Genomic DNA, 20,376 nt, shown 5'->3' with positions numbered 1-20,376 from the left:
TAGCGAATGCAGACAAGTGAACCCCGAGGAAGCTGGATCGTTGAAGCAGGCACTCCAAATATTCATGCACTGCAAGGATTCACTTTCATTTTGGGTCTCATCTTCTGGTTGCTGGCTTTTAGTGCTAACTGATACTACCATGGTGGCAGTAATCCAGCAGAGACTGCATGTATGGTTTGCAGGTTTGCTTCCCAAGCCACCAGAAACTTGGCAGAACCCAAATCATTGTGGCATTTTCTTTCCTCCCTTGAAACATTTGGCTTTCTAAGTTTGATAATTGAATAGACTGGGCTAGTCACCTTTGGACCCCATATACCACAAACAGAGCTAAAGACAGAGCCAATTACTTCCCTCCACTTGTCAAAATATGTCAAATTTGCTTGATCACCACAAGTTCAAAGAAAATTCTGAGGCAACTTAGAGAGGTGAATCAAATACTGCATGATTGGAATGGCTGTGGTTGTATGAGGTGGAAAGCTGCAGAGTTGGGCTGAAACTGTTCACAGAAATCCACAGGCTTGTGGTTGCCAGGCAACCACACTGGGCTGAGATTGGCTGAACATCCCTGTGAGGTGGATTTTAGACTCTAGGTTTGAAAATTTAAAAGACTGGTATAGTCAAATTTGGAACCCATAGACCTCAGACATACCAGAAGGTTGTCCAATTACTTCCCTCCACTTCTCAAAATTTGTCAAATTTGCTTGATCACCACAACTTCAAAGAAAATTCTGAGGCAACTTAGAGAGGTGAATCAAATACTGCATGATTGCAATGGCTGTGGTTGTATGCGGTGTAAAGCTGCAGAGTTGGGCTGAAACTGTTCACAGAAATCCAAAGGCTTGTGGTTGCCAGGCAACCACACTGCGCTGAGATTGGCTGAACATCCCTGTGAGGTGGATTTTAGGCTCTAGGTTTGAAAATTTAAAAGACTGGGATAGTCAAGTTTGGAACCCATAGACCTCAGACATACCAAAAGGTTTTCCAATTACTTCCCTCCACTTCTCAAAATATGTCAGATTTTCTTGATCACTACAACTGTAAAAAAAATTCTGAGGCAACATAGAGAGGCTAATCAAATTCTGCATGATTGGAATGGCTGTGGTTGTATGAGGTGGAAAGCTGCAGAGTTGTGCTGAAACTGTTCACAGAAATCCACAGGCTTGTGGTTGCCAGGCAACCACACTGGGCTGAGATTGGCTGAACATCCCTGTGAGGTGGATTTTAGGCTCTAGGTTTGAAAATTTAAAAGACTGGGATAGTCAAGTTTGGAACACATAGACCTCAGACATACCAAAAGGTTTTCCAATTACTTCCCTCCACTTCTCAAAATATGTCAGATTTTCTTGATCACTACAACTGTAAAAAAAATTCTGAGGCAACATAGAGAGGCTAATCAAATTCTGCATGATTGGAATGGCTGTGGTTGTATGAGGTGGAAAGCTGCAGAGTTGGGCTGAAACAGTTCACAGAAATCCACAAGCTTGTGGTTGCCAGGCAACCACAATGGGCTGTGATTGGCTGAGCACCATTGTGAGCTGGACTTTAGGCTCTAGGATACAAGTGTGCAGTAGGAGACCTGAGTCACAATGCTGGGCGTTGCCATGGAGACCTCAGTGGCACAGAGGACCTTGTAGGGCAAGATTTAAATAGGATGAATATTCTTGGCCTGGTATGCCACAATATTCTCTCTGAAGGCTTCACTGCTCAGAATTTGTGGATGGAAATGCTTGCCAATCTACACATTGATGTACTTTCAATGGGATATTAAATATGCCAGGGCCTGGCAGATGACCTCTGCCATGTCCTATCCTTGAGCATACGCTTTTCCCTTGTCATGTCAGTCATTTGGCTGAGTCCTGTTCCCTAAGCTATTCAGTCAAGACTTGCTGGCCTCATTCACCTGCAGTATAAGAGCTTTCTGTGAAATTTCTCAGCAGAAATCCTCTGCAAGCACATAGCTTTGGATATGAGAGACAGTGGTGGAAGTTGAATTTCAAGGGCAGATATTTGAAAACAATGAAACAAGCCCCGAATAAGATCTTTACATGTTTCCCAGATAAATATGTTTGGAAATATGGGGGAAGATGGAGATCAAGGCTGGGAAGAGTGCACACCCATTTCAAGGTACAAAAGCCAGGGGAAAACATGGGCAAGCAAGAGAGCTGGTTAATCTGATGTAAAAATCTTTGATGATGAAAGGAAAATTATATTCTCATGATGATATAATCAGGCTGTAGAAGTGAAGTTCTCATGTGGGTTGTCCTATGTGTGGCCTTCTGCATTGGGCAGTGGATGCAGGACAGTAGATCTTCAAATAAATCTGGTGGAACACAAAATACTGAAAAAAAAAATTCAGCCTAAATCCTGTGTATTCCTTCCCTTTGAGAACATATATGGATAATGTACAAAGTTTCAAAAGAGAAAATGTCTATTGGGTCATGGTTTCAACAATGAAATGGTCACTTCACATAACATTTTGAATTTTGCTTTCACAGTTGCTCATGTACCAGGCCTGAGTAAAACAGAATGCAGAGTAAGCCTCATCAATAGTTGTGCATTCCATAAGTGGTTTTAAAACCAGTGAAACCCTTTGGACTTAGTGTTTGTATTTAATTGGTTGATTGGTTTTGCATATTGTTTGTTATACTATTTTTAACTTTGTGATTCAGTGAAGCCCTCACTCACAGTGATTTCGACCTCTCCAAAAGCTCTGAAGTTATTCATGTAACAGCTATTACATGCTATAAGTTTCTCCAATTCAAACTTGAAAGACTAACAGACTCTGCTATTTTCATCTAAATTCAGTGTTGGGCTAAGTTCAGGGTTGGACTTTTTACAAGTCCTTTGAAATGTGTCCTCCTCTAGTCACTGGTCGTGCTGGAATTTACTTTCTTGTGAATACAGGATTTGAGCAAATTGACACAAGTACAGTTTGCCACTACTCTGGACACCTGGTTAAATATCGAGTTCCCTAAATGGTGTGTGATTTACTTTGATCTCTGCTCACACTTTGCTCATCCAGTTAGAACCACAGGGCTCCAGGCCATAATGTTCCAGTCCTAAACAAGAAAATTTTCATTCCGTTTTGGGAGTTCATTCATCTCTCATAATTACTTTTTCCACAAATGTGTGCTTCAGGAGAGGCCCTGTCCAAATGTGGAGAGGCCCATTTTCATTCACTCACTTTCAGACTTTCTAAGATTTTCAGTTACTAGAGATTTGCTCAGACTTGCCATTGTCAAGGGACAGTGCACTTCACTTGAAATTGTGCAGTATTACTTCATGTGTCTCCGTGGAAATTCCACCAATGGGAAACTCTCGCTGTAGTCATCTCCAAGTGTTGCTGCGTAAGAAAATATAACTAACAAAGCATGTGCTTTCCAGCAGAATGAGGAAAGGAGGGATTATCTTTATTTCAGTGCAGGTTGACCTTTCAAAGAAACAGTAATTCCTATCAAATAGGAGGTAAAATCTTTTGTAAAGAGACATGGACATGACACACTCAACTTGATGTCACTTTTTTTAAAACGCCAAGGGCATTTGAGAAATTCTTGGCTGCTGAATTGTCCCTTTTTTCAAATTTCTCTTAGGTAAGACACTCCAGCTTCTTCAAACCATGGTACAGTTCCTTCCATGTAAAAAATCAAAGCAAAAAACAAAATAAATTAAAACAAAACCCATCAAATTACATTTGAGAGCCCACAATTGCTCAGCAGGCCCACTATTCAAGAAGCTAGAGGTACAGAATCCTCAGCATTCAGCCCATGGCCTGAAGTTTTGTCTCTATCATGGCCCCTCAATTCCCTTGCATGTCCACATTAACTCATGAATCTTTACTCATTTCCTCTTCAAATGCACAGGATCCAATATATTTGAACCCTGTTCACCTGGGCTGTAATCATCCAAGGACACACCAGAGGAAGGGCAGCCACTCCGTTGTCTGGGGCCTTGGAGCTTATCACAATAGAAATGGACACCTGAACAAGGGGAGCCAAAACAAAGAGAGGCATATTCCTAAAGCCTGAAGCACAGAAGCTACCTATAGACCAGTAGTGGGATTTCACAAATTATGTAAGAATCTCTGTGCACATGCTTGGCATGGTCCCTCATGCCTATAATCCCAGCAATCTGGGGGCTCAGGTGGATGGATCCTTGGGAGTTCCAGTCCATCTTGGGCTACGAATTTATCTCAAGGCCTCTTTCAACAACTACATAAGATGCTGTTTCCAAAAAGAGGACAACATTAAACTAGACACACTTGGTCTAGGTCCCTGGGTTCACTACATGAGTTGTGGAGTCTAAATATTCCATGCCATGAGAAAATACCTGGGATTTCTAGTGAAAGGGGCATTTGCATCCCTTTTCTAAGGGTTTCCCTTTCACCATGTTACAGTTGAATTCTGGGAAAACCTGCTGGTGATAAGGTATTGAGCTAGTACCTCATGTTTAGTGTTCAGGGTTATGCTGGAATGGCTGCAGACCTCCTTGAAATAGTGATTGCAAACAAGTGAACCCCGAGGAAGCTGGATAGTTGAAGCAGGCACTCCAAATATTCATGCACTGCAAGGTTTCACTTTCATTTTGGGTCTCATCTTCTGGTTGCTGGCTTTTAGTGCTAACTGATACTACCATGGTGGCAGTAATCCAGCAGAGACTGCATGTATGGTTTGCAGGTTTGCTTCCCAAGCCACCAGAAACTTGGCAGAACCCAAATCATTGTGGCATTTTCTTTCCTCCCTTGAAACATTTGGCTTTCTAAGTTTGATAACTGAATAGACTGGGCTAGTCACCTTTGGACCCCATATACCACAAACAGAGCTAAAGACAGAGCCAATTACTTCCCTCCACTTGTCAAAATATGTCAAATTTGCTTGATCACCACAAGTTCAAAGAAAATTCTGAGGCAACTTAGAGAGGTTAATCAAATACTGCATGATTGGAATGGCTGTGGTTGTATGAGGTGGAAAGCTGCAGAGTTGGGCTGAAACTGTTCACAGAAATCCACAGGCTTGTGGTTGCCAGGCAACCACACTGGGCTGAGATTGGCTGAACATCCCTGTGAGGTGGATTTTAGGCTCTAGGTTTGAAAATTTAAAAGACTGGGATAGTCAAGTTTGGAACCCATAGTCCTCAGACATACCACAATGTTTTCCAATTACTTCCCTCCACTTCTCAAAATATGTCAAATTTTCTTGATCACTACAAATGTAAAAAAAAATTCTGAGGCAACATAGAGAGGCTAATCAAATACTGCATGATTGGAATGGCTGTGGTTGTATGAGGTGGAAAGCTGCAGAGTTGGGCTGAAACAGTTCACAGAAATCCACAAGCTTGTGGTTGCCAGGCAACCACAATGGGCTGTGATTGGCTGAGCACCATTGTGAGCTGGACTTTAGGCTCTAGGATACAAGTGTGCAGTAGGAGACCTGAGTCACAATGCTGGGCGTTGCCATGGAGACCTCAGTGGCACAGAGGACCTTGTAGGGCAAGATTTAAATAGGATGAATATTCTTGGCCTGGTATGCCACAATATTCTCTCTGAAGGCTTCACTGCTCAGAATTTGTGGATGGAAATGCTTGCCAATCTACACATTGATGTACTTTCAATGGTATATTAAATATGCCAGGGCCTGGCAGATGCCCTCTGTCATGTCCTATCCTTGAGCATACGCTTTTCCCTTGTCATGTCAGTCATTTGGCTGAGTCCTTTTCCCTAAGCTATTCAGTCAAGACTTGCTGGCATCATTCACCTGCAGTGTAAGAGCTTTCTGTGAAATTTCTCAGAGAAATCCTCTGCAAGCACATAGCTTTGGATATGAGACACAGTGGTGGAAGTTGAATTTCAAGGGCAGATATTTGAAAACAATGAAACAAGCCCCGAATAAGATCTTTACATGTTTCCCAGATGAATATGTTTGGAAATATGGGGTAAGATCGAGATCAAGGCTGGGAAGAGTGCACACCCATTTCAAGGTACAAAAACCAGGGAAAAACATGGGCAAGCAAGAGAGCTGGTTAATCTGATGTAAAAATCTTTGATGATGAAATGAAAATTATCTTCTCATGATGATATAATCAGGCTGTAGAAGTGAAGTTCTCATGTGGGTTGTCCTATGTGTGGCCTTCTGCATTGGGCAGTGGATGCAGGACAGGAGATATTCAAATAAATTTGGCGGAACACAAAATACTGAAAAAAAAAATTCAGCCTAAATCCTGTGTATTCCTTCCCTTTGAGAACATATATGGATAATGTACGAAGTTTGAAAAGAGAAAATGTCTATTGGGTCATGGTTTCAACAATGAAATGGTCACTTCACATAACATTTTGAATTTTGCTTTCACAGTTGCTCATGTACCAGGCCTGAGTAAAGCAGAATGCAGAGTAAGCCTCATCAATAGTTGTGCATTCCATAAGTGGTTTTAAAACCAGTGAAACCCTTTGGACTTAGTGTTTGTATTTAATTGGTTGATTGGTTTTGCAGTTTGTTTGTTTTCCTATTTTAAACTTTGTGAGTCAGGGAAGCCCTCACTCATAGTGATTTCGACCTCTCCAAAAGCTCTGAAGTTATTCATGTAACAGCTATTACATGCTATAAGTTTCTCCTATTCAAACTTGAAAGACTAACAGACTCTGCTACTTTTCATCTAAATTCAGTGTTGGGCTAAGTTCAGGGTTGGACTTTTTACAAGTCCTTTGAAATGTGTCCTCGTCTAGTCACTGGTCGTGCTGGAATTTACTTTCATGTGAAGACAGGATTTGAGCAAATTGACACAAGTACAGTTTGCCACTACTCTGGACACCTGGTTAAATATCGAGTTCCCTAAATGGTGTGTGTTTTCCTTTGATCTCTGCTCACACTTTGCTCATCCAGTTAGAACCACAGGGCTCCAGGCCATAGCGTTCCAGGCCTAAACAAGAAAATTTCCATTCCGTTTTGGGAGTTCATTCATCTCTCATAATTACTTTTTCCACAAATTTGTGCTTCAGGCGAGGCCCTGTCCAAATGTGGAGAGGCCTATTTTCATTCACTCACTTTCAGACTTTCTAAGATTTTCAGTTACTAGAGATTTGCCCAGACTTGCCATTGTCAAGGGACAGTGCACTTCACTTGAAATTGTGCAGTATTACTTCATGTGTCTCCGTGGAAATTCCACCAATGGGAAACTCTCGCTGTAGTCATCTCCAAGTGTTGCTGCGTAAGAAAATATAACTAACAAAGCATGTGCTTTCCAGCAGAATGAGGAAAGGAGGGATTATCTTTATTTCAGTGCAGGTTGACCTTTCAAAGAAACAGTAATTCCTATCAAATAGGAGGTAAAATCTTTTGTAAAGAGACATGGACATGACACACTCAACTTGATGTCACTTTTTTTAAAACGCCAAGGGCATTTGAGAAATTCTTGGCTGCTGAATTGTCCCTTTTTGCAAATTTCTCTTAGGTAAGACACTCCAGCTTCTTCAAACCATGGTACAGTTCCTTCCATGTAAAAAATCAAAGCAAAAAACAAAATAAATTAAAACAAAACCCATCAAATTACATTTGAGAGCCCACAATTGCTCAGCAGGCCCACTATTCAAGAAGCTAGAGGTACAGAATCCTCAGCCTTCAGCCCATGGCCTGAAGTTTTGTCTCTATCATGGCCCCTCAATTCCCTGGCATGTCCACATTAACTCATGAATCTTTACTCATTTCCTCTTCAAATGCACAGGATCCAATATATTTGAACCCTGTTCACCTGGGCTGTAATCATCCAAGGACACACCAGAAGAAGGGCAGCCACTCCCTTGCCTGGGGCCTTGGAGCTTATCACAATAGAAATGGACACCTGAACAAGGGGAGCCAAAACAAAGAGAGGCATATTCCTAAAGCCTGAAGCACAGAAGCTACCTATAGACCAGTAGTGGGATTTCACAAATTATGTAAGAATCTCTGTGCACATGCTTGGCATGGTCCCTCATGCCTATAATCCCAGCAATCTGGGGGCTGAGGTGGATGGATCCTTGGGAGTTCCAGTCCATCTTGGGCTACGAGTTTATCTCAAGGCCTCTTTCAACAACTACATAAGATGCTGTTTCCAAAAAGAGGACAACATTAAACTAGACACACTTGGTCTAGGTCCCTGGGTTCACTACATGAGTTGTGGAGTCTAAATATTCCATGCCATGAGAAAATACCTGGGATTTCTAGTGAAAGGGGCATTTGCATCCCTTTTCTAAGGGTTTCCCTTTCACCATGTTACAGTTGAATTCTGGGAAAACCTGCTGGTGATAAGGTATTGAGCTAGTACCTCATGTTTAGTGTTCAGGGTTATGCTGGAATGGCTGCAGACCTCCTTGAAATAGTGATTGCAAACAAGTGAACCCCGAGGAAGCTGGATAGTTGAAGCAGGCACTCCAAATATTCATGCACTGCAAGGTTTCACTTTCATTTTGGGTCTCATCTTCTGGTTGCTGGCTTTTAGTGCTAACTGATACTACCATGGTGGCAGTAATCCAGCAGAGACTGCATGTATGGTTTGCAGGTTTGCTTCCCAAGCCACCAGAAACTTGGCAGAACCCAAATCATTGTGGCATTTTCTTTCCTCCCTTGAAACATTTGGCTTTCTAAGTTTGATAACTGAATAGACTGGGCTAGTCACCTTTGGACCCCATATACCACAAACAGAGCTAAAGACAGAGCCAATTACTTCCCTCCACTTGTCAAAATATGTCAAATTTGCTTGATCACCACAAGTTCAAAGAAAATTCTGAGGCAACTTAGAGAGGTTAATCAAATACTGCATGATTGGAATGGCTGTGGTTGTATGAGGTGGAAAGCTGCAGAGTTGGGCTGAAACTGTTCACAGAAATCCACAGGCTTGTGGTTGCCAGGCAACCACACTGGGCTGAGATTGGCTGAACATCCCTGTGAGGTGGATTTTAGGCTCTAGGTTTGAAAATTTAAAAGACTGGGATAGTCAAGTTTGGAACCCATAGTCCTCAGACATACCACAATGTTTTTCAATGACTTCCCTCCACTTCTCAAAATATGTCAAATTTTCTTGATCACTACAACTGTAAAAAAAATTCTGAGGCAACATAGAGAGGCTAATCAAATACTGCGTGATTGGAATGGCTGTGGTTGTATGAGGTGGAAAGCTGCACAGTTGGGCTGAAACAGTACACAGAAATCCACAAGCTGGTGGTTGCCAGGCAACCACAATGGGCTGTGATTGGCTGAGCACCATTGTGAGCTGGACTTTAGGCTCTAGGATACAAGTGTGCAGTAGGAGACCTGAGTCACAATGCTGGGCGTTGCCATGGAGACCTCAGTGGCACAGAGGACCTTGTAGGGCAAGATTTAAATAGGATGAATATTCTTGGCCTGGTATGCCACAATATTCTCTCTGAAGGCTTCACTGCTCAGAATTTGCGGATGGAAATGCTTGCCAATCTACACATTGATGTACTTTCAATGGGTATTAAATATGCCAGGGCCTGGCAGATGACCTCTGCCATGTCCTATCCTTGAGCATACGCTTTTCCCTTGTCATGTCAGTCATTTGGCTGAGTCCTGTTCCCTAAGCTATTCAGTCAAGACTTGCTGGCATCATTCACCTGCAGTATAAGAGCTTTCTGTGAAATTTCTCAGCAGAAATCCTCTGCAAGCACATAGCTTTGGATATGAGAGACAGTGGTGGAAGTTGAATTTCAAGGGCAGATATTTGAAAACAATGAAACAAGCCCCGAATAAGATCTTTACATGTTTCCCAGATAAATATGTTTGGAAATATGGGGGAAGATGGAGATCAAGGCTGGGAAGAGTGCACACCCATTTCAAGGTACAAAAGCCAGGGGAAAACATGGGCAAGCAAGAGAGCTGGTTAATCTGATGTAAAAATCTTTGATGATGAAAGGAAAATTATATTCTCATGATGATATAATCAGGCTGTAGAAGTGAAGTTCTCATGTGGGTTGTCCTATGTGTGGCCTTCTGCATTGGGCAGTGGATGCAGGACAGTAGATCTTCAAATAAATCTGGTGGAACACAAAATACTGAAAAAAAAATTCAGCCTAAATCCTGTGTATTCCTTCCCTTTGAGAACATATATGGATAATGTACAAAGTTTCAAAAGAGAAAATGTCTATTGGGTCATGGTTTCAACAATGAAATGGTCACTTCACATAACATTTTGAATTTTGCTTTCACAGTTGCTCATGTACCAGGCCTGAGTAAAGCAGAATGCAGAGTAAGCCTCATCAATAGTTGTGCATTCCATAAGTGGTTTTAAAACCAGTGAAACCCTTTGGACTTAGTGTTTGTATTTAATTGGTTGATTGGTTTTGCATATTGTTTGTTATACTATTTTTAACTTTGTGATTCAGTGAAGCCCTCACTCACAGTGATTTCGACCTCTCCAAAAGCTCTGAAGTTATTCATGTAACAGCTATTACATGCTATAAGTTTCTCCAATTCAAACTTGAAAGACTAACAGACTCTGCTATTTTCATCTAAATTCAGTGTTGGGCTAAGTTCAGGGTTGGACTTTTTACAAGTCCTTTGAAATGTGTCCTCCTCTAGTCACTGGTCGTGCTGGAATTTACTTTCTTGTGAAGACAGGATTTGAGCAAATTGACACAAGTACAGTTTGCCACTACTCTGGACACCTGGTTAAATATCGAGTTCCCTAAATGGTGTGTGTTTTACTTTGATCTCTGCTCACACTTTGCTCATCCAGTTAGAACCACAGGGCTCCAGGCCATAGCGTTCCAGTCCTAAACAAGAAAATTTTCATTCCGTTTTGGGAGTTCATTCTTCTCTCATAATTACATTTTCCACAAATGTGTGCTTCAGGAGAGGCCCTGTCCAAATGTGGAGAGGCCCATTTTCATTCACTCACTTTCAGACTTTCTAAGATTTTCAGTTACTAGAGATTTGCTCAGACTTGCCATTGTCAAGGGACAGTGCACTTCACTTGAAATTGTGCAGTATTACTTCATGAGTCTCCGTGGAAATTCCACCAATGGGAAACTCTTGCTGTAGGCATCTCCAAGTGTTTCTGCGTAAGAAAATATAACTAACAAAGCATGTGGTTTCAAGCAGAATGAGGAAAGGAGGGATTATCTTTATTTCAGTGCAGGTTGACCTTTCAAAGAAACAGTAATTCCTATCAAATAGGAGGTAAAATCTTTTGTAAAGAGACATGGACATGACACGCTCCACTTTATGTCACTTTTTTTAAAACGCCAAGGGCATTTGAGAAATTCTTGGCTGCTGAATTGTCCCTTTTTGCAAATTTCTCTTAGGTAAGACACTCCAGCTTCTTCAAACCATGGTACAGTTCCTTCCATGTAAAAAACCAAAGCAAAAAACAAAATAAATTAAAACAAAACCCATCAAATTACATTTGAGAGCACACAATTGCTCAGCAGGCCCACTATTCAAGAAGCTAGAGGTACAGAATCCTCAGCCTTCAGCCCATGGCCTGAAGTTTTGTCTCTATCATGGCCCCTCAATTCCCTGGCATGTCCACATTAACTCATGAATCTTTACTCATTTCCTCTTCAAATGCACAGGATCCAATATATTTGAACCCTGTTCACCTGGGCTGTAATCATCCAAGGACACACCATAGGAAGGGCAGCCACTCCCTTGCCTGGGGCCTTGGAGCTTATCACAATAGAAATGGACACCTGAACAAGGGGAGCCAAAACAAAGAGAGGCATATTCCTAAAGCCTGAAGCACAGAAGCTACCTATAGACCAGTAGTGGGATTTCACAAATTATGTAAGAATCTCTGTGCACATGCTTGGCATGGTCCCTCATGCCTATAATCCCAGCAATCTGGGGGCTGAGGTGGATGGATCCTTGGGAGTTCCAGTCATCTTGGGCTACGAATTTATCTCAAGGCCTCTTTCAACAACTACATACGATGCTGTTTCCAAAAAGAGGACAACATTAAACTAGACACACTTGGTCTAGGTCCCTGGGTTCACTACATGAGTTGTGGAGTCTAAATATTCCATGCCATGAGAAAATACCTGGGATTTTTAGTGAAAGGGGCATTTGCATCCCTTTTCTAAGGGTTTCCCTTTCACCATGTTACAGTTGAATTCTGGGAAAACCTGCTGGTGATAAGGTATTGAGCTAGTACCTCATGTTTAGTGTTCAGGGTTATGCTGGAATGGCTGCAGACCTCCTTGAAATAGCGAATGCAGACAAGTGAACCCCGAGGAAGCTGGATCGTTGAAGCAGGCACTCCAAATATTCATGCACTGCAAGGATTCACTTTCATTTTGGGTCTCATCTTCTGGTTGCTGGCTTTTAGTGCTAACTGATACTACCATGGTGGCAGTAATCCAGCAGAGACTGCATGTATGGTTTGCAGGTTTGCTTCCCAAGCCACCAGAAACTTGGCAGAACCCAAATCATTGTGGCATTTTCTTTCCTCCCTTGAAACATTTGGCTTTCTAAGTTTGATAATTGAATAGACTGGGCTAGTCACCTTTGGACCCCATATACCACAAACAGAGCTAAAGACAGAGCCAATTACTTCCCTCCACTTGTCAAAATATGTCAAATTTGCTTGATCACCACAAGTTCAAAGAAAATTCTGAGGCAACTTAGAGAGGTGAATCAAATACTGCATGATTGGAATGGCTGTGGTTGTATGAGGTGGAAAGCTGCAGAGTTGGGCTGAAACTGTTCACAGAAATCCACAGGCTTGTGGTTGCCAGGCAACCACACTGGGCTGAGATTGGCTGAACATCCCTGTGAGGTGGATTTTAGACTCTAGGTTTGAAAATTTAAAAGACTGGTATAGTCAAATTTGGAACCCATAGACCTCAGACATACCAGAAGGTTGTCCAATTACTTCCCTCCACTTCTCAAAATTTGTCAAATTTGCTTGATCACCACAACTTCAAAGAAAATTCTGAGGCAACTTAGAGAGGTGAATCAAATACTGCATGATTGCAATGGCTGTGGTTGTATGCGGTGTAAAGCTGCAGAGTTGGGCTGAAACTGTTCACAGAAATCCAAAGGCTTGTGGTTGCCAGGCAACCACACTGCGCTGAGATTGGCTGAACATCCCTGTGAGGTGGATTTTAGGCTCTAGGTTTGAAAATTTAAAAGACTGGGATAGTCAAGTTTGGAACCCATAGACCTCAGACATACCAAAAGGTTTTCCAATTACTTCCCTCCACTTCTCAAAATATGTCAGATTTTCTTGATCACTACAACTGTAAAAAAAATTCTGAGGCAACATAGAGAGGCTAATCAAATTCTGCATGATTGGAATGGCTGTGGTTGTATGAGGTGGAAAGCTGCAGAGTTGTGCTGAAACTGTTCACAGAAATCCACAGGCTTGTGGTTGCCAGGCAACCACACTGGGCTGAGATTGGCTGAACATCCCTGTGAGGTGGATTTTAGGCTCTAGGTTTGAAAATTTAAAAGACTGGGATAGTCAAGTTTGGAACACATAGACCTCAGACATACCAAAAGGTTTTCCAATTACTTCCCTCCACTTCTCAAAATATGTCAGATTTTCTTGATCACTACAACTGTAAAAAAAATTCTGAGGCAACATAGAGAGGCTAATCAAATTCTGCATGATTGGAATGGCTGTGGTTGTATGAGGTGGAAAGCTGCAGAGTTGGGCTGAAACAGTTCACAGAAATCCACAAGCTTGTGGTTGCCAGGCAACCACAATGGGCTGTGATTGGCTGAGCACCATTGTGAGCTGGACTTTAGGCTCTAGGATACAAGTGTGCAGTAGGAGACCTGAGTCACAATGCTGGGCGTTGCCATGGAGACCTCAGTGGCACAGAGGACCTTGTAGGGCAAGATTTAAATAGGATGAATATTCTTGGCCTGGTATGCCACAATATTCTCTCTGAAGGCTTCACTGCTCAGAATTTGTGGATGGAAATGCTTGCCAATCTACACATTGATGTACTTTCAATGGGATATTAAATATGCCAGGGCCTGGCAGATGACCTCTGCCATGTCCTATCCTTGAGCATACGCTTTTCCCTTGTCATGTCAGTCATTTGGCTGAGTCCTGTTCCCTAAGCTATTCAGTCAAGACTTGCTGGCCTCATTCACCTGCAGTATAAGAGCTTTCTGTGAAATTTCTCAGCAGAAATCCTCTGCAAGCACATAGCTTTGGATATGAGAGACAGTGGTGGAAGTTGAATTTCAAGGGCAGATATTTGAAAACAATGAAACAAGCCCCGAATAAGATCTTTACATGTTTCCCAGATAAATATGTTTGGAAATATGGGGGAAGATGGAGATCAAGGCTGGGAAGAGTGCACACCCATTTCAAGGTACAAAAGCCAGGGGAAAACATGGGCAAGCAAGAGAGCTGGTTAATCTGATGTAAAAATCTTTGATGATGAAAGGAAAATTATATTCTCATGATGATATAATCAGGCTGTAGAAGTGAAGTTCTCATGTGGGTTGTCCTATGTGTGGCCTTCTGCATTGGGCAGTGGATGCAGGACAGTAGATCTTCAAATAAATCTGGTGGAACACAAAATACTGAAAAAAAAAATTCAGCCTAAATCCTGTGTATTCCTTCCCTTTGAGAACATATATGGATAATGTACAAAGTTTCAAAAGAGAAAATGTCTATTGGGTCATGGTTTCAACAATGAAATGGTCACTTCACATAACATTTTGAATTTTGCTTTCACAGTTGCTCATGTACCAGGCCTGAGTAAAACAGAATGCAGAGTAAGCCTCATCAATAGTTGTGCATTCCATAAGTGGTTTTAAAACCAGTGAAACCCTTTGGACTTAGTGTTTGTATTTAATTGGTTGATTGGTTTTGCATATTGTTTGTTATACTATTTTTAACTTTGTGATTCAGTGAAGCCCTCACTCACAGTGATTTCGACCTCTCCAAAAGCTCTGAAGTTATTCATGTAACAGCTATTACATGCTATAAGTTTCTCCAATTCAAACTTGAAAGACTAACAGACTCTGCTATTTTCATCTAAATTCAGTGTTGGGCTAAGTTCAGGGTTGGACTTTTTACAAGTCCTTTGAAATGTGTCCTCCTCTAGTCACTGGTCGTGCTGGAATTTACTTTCTTGTGAATACAGGATTTGAGCAAATTGACACAAGTACAGTTTGCCACTACTCTGGACACCTGGTTAAATATCGAGTTCCCTAAATGGTGTGTGTTTTACTTTGATCTCTGCTCACACTTTGCTCATCCAGTTAGAACCACAGGGCTCCAGGCCATAATGTTCCAGTCCTAAACAAGAAAATTTTCATTCCGTTTTGGGAGTTCATTCTTCTCTCATAATTACTTTTTCCACAAATGTGTGCTTCAGGAGAGGCCCTGTCCAAATGTGGAGAGGCCCATTTTCATTCACTCACTTTCAGACTTTCTAAGATTTTCAGTTACTAGAGATTTGCTCAGACTTGCCATTGTCAAGGGACAGTGCACTTCACTTGAAATTGTGCAGTATTACTTCATGTGTCTCCGTGGAAATTCCACCAATGGGAAACTCTTGCTGTAGGCATCTCCAAGTGTTTCTGCGTAAGAAAATATAACTAACAAAGCATGTGGTTTCAAGCAGAATGAGGAAAGGAGGGATTATCTTTATTTCAGTGCAGGTTGACCTTTCAAAGAAACAGTAATTCCTATCAAATAGGAGGTAAAATCTTTTGTAAAGAGACATGGACATGACACGCTCCACTTTATGTCACTTTTTTTAAAACGCCAAGGGCATTTGAGAAATTCTTGGCTGTTGAATTGTCCCTTTTTGCAAATTTCTCTTAGGTAAGACACTCCAGCTTCTTCAAACCATGGTACAGTTCCTTCCATGTAAAAAACCAAAGCAAAAAACAAAATAAATTAAAACAAAACCCATCAAATTACATTTGAGAGCCCACAATTGCTCAGCAGGCCCACTATTCAAGAAGCTAGAGGTACAGAATCCTCAGCCTTCAGCCCATGGCCTGAAGTTTTGTCTCTATCATGGCCCCTCAATTCCCTGGCATGTCCACATTAACTCATGAATCTTTACTCATTTCCTCTTCAAATGCACAGGATCCAATATATTTGAACCCTGTTCACCTGGGCTGTAATCATCCAAGGACACACCATAGGAAGGGCAGCCACTCCCTTGCCTGGGGCCTTGGAGCTTATCACAATAGAAATGGACACCTGAACAAGGGGAGCCAAAACAAAGAGAGGCATATTCCTAAAGCCTGAAGCACAGAAGCTACCTATAGACCAGTAGTGGGATTTCACAAATTATGTAAGAATCTCTGTGCACATGCTTGGCATGGTCCCTCATGCCTATAATCCCAGCAATCTGGGGGCTGAGGTGGATGGATCCTTGGGAGTTCCAGTCATCTTGGGCTACGAATTTATCTCAAGGCCTCTTTCAACAACTACATACGATGCTGTTTCCAAAAAGAGGACAACATTAAACTAGACACACTTGGTCTAGGTCCCTGGGTTCACTACATGAGTTGTGGAGTCTAAATATTCCATGCCATGAGAAAATACCTGGGATTTTTAGTGAAAGGGGCATTTGCATCCCTTTTCTAAGGGTTTCCCTTTCACCATGTTACAGTTGAATTCTGGGAAAACCTGCTGGTGATAAGGTATTGAGCTAGTACCTCATGTTTAGTGTTCAGGGTTATGCTGGAATGGCTGCAGACCTCCTTGAAATAGCGAATGCAGACAAGTGAACCCCGAGGAAGCTGGATCGTTGAAGCAGGCACTCCAAATATTCATGCACTGCAAGGATTCACTTTCATTTTGGGTCTCATCTTCTGGTTGCTGGCTTTTAGTGCTAACTGATACTACCATGGTGGCAGTAATCCAGCAGAGACTGCATGTATGGTTTGCAGGTTTGCTTCCCAAGCCACCAGAAACTTGGCAGAACCCAAATCATTGTGGCATTTTCTTTCCTCCCTTGAAACATTTGGCTTTCTAAGTTTGATAATTGAATAGACTGGGCTAGTCACCTTTGGACCCCATATACCACAAACAGAGCTAAAGACAGAGCCAATTACTTCCCTCCACTTGTCAAAATATGTCAAATTTGCTTGATCACCACAAGTTCAAAGAAAATTCTGAGGCAACTTAGAGAGGTGAATCAAATACTGCATGATTGGAATGGCTGTGGTTGTATGAGGTGGAAAGCTGCAGAGTTGGGCTGAAACTGTTCACAGAAATCCACAGGCTTGTGGTTGCCAGGCAACCACACTGGGCTGAGATTGGCTGAACATCCCTGTGAGGTGGATTTTAGACTCTAGGTTTGAAAATTTAAAAGACTGGTATAGTCAAATTTGGAACCCATAGACCTCAGACATACCAGAAGGTTGTCCAATTACTTCCCTCCACTTCTCAAAATTTGTCAAATTTGCTTGATCACCACAACTTCAAAGAAAATTCTGAGGCAACTTAGAGAGGTGAATCAAATACTGCATGATTGCAATGGCTGTGGTTGTATGCGGTGTAAAGCTGCAGAGTTGGGCTGAAACTGTTCACAGAAATCCACAGGCTTGTGGTTGCCAGGCAACCACACTGCGCTGAGATTGGCTGAACATCCCTGTGAGGTGGATTTTAGGCTCTAGGTTTGAAAATTTAAAAGACTGGGATAGTCAAGTTTGGAACCCATAGACCTCAGACATACCAAAAGGTTTTCCAATTACTTCCCTCCACTTCTCAAAATATGTCAGATTTTCTTGATCACTACAACTGTAAAAAAAATTCTGAGGCAACATAGAGAGGCTAATCAAATTCTGCATGATTGGAATGGCTGTGGTTGTATGAGGTGGAAAGCTGCAGAGTTGTGCTGAAACTGTTCACAGAAATCCACAGGCTTGTGGTTGCCAGGCAACCACACTGGGCTGAGATTGGCTGAACATCCCTGTGAGGTGGATTTTAGGCTCTAGGTTTGAAAATTTAAAAGACTGGGATAGTCAAGTTTGGAACACATAGACCTCAGACATACCAAAAGGTTTTCCAATTACTTCCCTCCACTTCTCAAAATATGTCAGATTTTCTTGATCACTACAACTGTAAAAAAAATTCTGAGGCAACATAGAGAGGCTAATCAAATTCTGCATGATTGGAATGGCTGTGGTTGTATGAGGTGGAAAGCTGCAGAGTTGGGCTGAAACAGTTCACAGAAATCCACAAGCTTGTGGTTGCCAGGCAACCACAATGGGCTGTGATTGGCTGAGCACCATTGTGAGCTGGACTTTAGGCTCTAGGATACAAGTGTGCAGTAGGAGACCTGAGTCACAATGCTGGGCGTTGCCATGGAGACCTCAGTGGCACAGAGGACCTTGTAGGGCAAGATTTAAATAGGATGAATATTCTTGGCCTGGTATGCCACAATATTCTCTCTGAAGGCTTCACTGCTCAGAATTTGTGGATGGAAATGCTTGCCAATCTACACATTGATGTACTTTCAATGGGATATTAAATATGCCAGGGCCTGGCAGATGACCTCTGCCATGTCCTATCCTTGAGCATACGCTTTTCCCTTGTCATGTCAGTCATTTGGCTGAGTCCTGTTCCCTAAGCTATTCAGTCAAGACTTGCTGGCCTCATTCACCTGCAGTATAAGAGCTTTCTGTGAAATTTCTCAGCAGAAATCCTCTGCAAGCACATAGCTTTGGATATGAGAGACAGTGGTGGAAGTTGAATTTCAAGGGCAGATATTTGAAAACAATGAAACAAGCCCCGAATAAGATCTTTACATGTTTCCCAGATAAATATGTTTGGAAATATGGGGGAAGATGGAGATCAAGGCTGGGAAGAGTGCACACCCATTTCAAGGTACAAAAGCCAGGGGAAAACATGGGCAAGCAAGAGAGCTGGTTAATCTGATGTAAAAATCTTTGATGATGAAAGGAAAATTATATTCTCATGATGATATAATCAGGCTGTAGAAGTGAAGTTCTCATGTGGGTTGTCCTATGTGTGGCCTTCTGCATTGGGCAGTGGATGCAGGACAGTAGATCTTCAAATAAATCTGGTGGAACACAAAATACTGAAAAAAAAAAATTCAGCCTAAATCCTGTGTATTCCTTCCCTTTGAGAACATATATGGATAATGTACAAAGTTTCAAAAGAGAAAATGTCTATTGGGTCATGGTTTCAACAATGAAATGGTCACTTCACATAACATTTTGAATTTTGCTTTCACAGTTGCTCATGTACCAGGCCTGAGTAAAGCAGAATGCAGAGTAAGCCTCATCAATAGTTGTGCATTCCATAAGTGGTTTTAAAACCAGTGAAACCCTTTGGACTTAGTGTTTGTATTTAATTGGTTGATTGGTTTTGCATATTGTTTGTTATACTATTTTTAACTTTGTGATTCAGTGAAGCCCTCACTCACAGTGATTTCGACCTCTCCAAAAGCTCTGAAGTTATTCATGTAACAGCTATTACATGCTATAAGTTTCTCCAATTCAAACTTGAAAGACTAACAGACTCTGCTATTTTCATCTAAATTCAGTGTTGGGCTAAGTTCAGGGTTGGACTTTTTACAAGTCCTTTGAAATGTGTCCTCCTCTAGTCACTGGTCGTGCTGGAATTTACTTTCTTGTGAATACAGGATTTGAGCAAATTGACACAAGTACAGTTTGCCACTACTCTGGACACCTGGTTAAATATCGAGTTCCCTAAATGGTGTGTGTTTTACTTTGATCTCTGCTCACACTTTGCTCATCCAGTTAGAACCACAGGGCTCCAGGCCATAATGTTCCAGTCCTAAACAAGAAAATTTTCATTCCGTTTTGGGAGTTCATTCTTCTCTCATAATTACTTTTTCCACAAATGTGTGCTTCAGGAGAGGCCCTGTCCAAATGTGGAGAGGCCCATTTTCATTCACTCACTTTCAGACTTTCTAAGATTTTCAGTTACTAGAGATTTGCTCAGACTTGCCATTGTCAAGGGACAGTGCACTTCACTTGAAATTGTGCAGTATTACTTCATGTGTCTCCGTGGAAATTCCACCAATGGGAAACTCTTGCTGTAGGCATCTCCAAGTGTTTCTGCGTAAGAAAATATAACTAACAAAGCATGTGGTTTCAAGCAGAATGAGGAAAGGAGGGATTATCTTTATTTCAGTGCAGGTTGACCTTTCAAAGAAACAGTAATTCCTATCAAATAGGAGGTAAAATCTTTTGTAAAGAGACATGGACATGACACGCTCCACTTTATGTCACTTTTTTTAAAACGCCAAGGGCATTTGAGAAATTCTTGGCTGTTGAATTGTCCCTTTTTGCAAATTTCTCTTAGGTAAGACACTCCAGCTTCTTCAAACCATGGTACAGTTCCTTCCATGTAAAAAACCAAAGCAAAAAACAAAATAAATTAAAACAAAACCCATCAAATTACATTTGAGAG

The sequence above is a fragment of the Cavia porcellus genome, unplaced genomic scaffold, assembly GCF_034190915.1.
Source record: "Cavia porcellus strain 051 isolate PalLab524CR breed Dunkin Hartley unplaced genomic scaffold, mCavPor4.1 scaffold_60, whole genome shotgun sequence".
Lineage (NCBI taxonomy): Eukaryota > Metazoa > Chordata > Mammalia > Rodentia > Caviidae > Cavia > Cavia porcellus.
The sequence above is the reverse complement of the archived record's forward strand: the minus strand, read 5'-3'. Positions refer to the sequence as shown.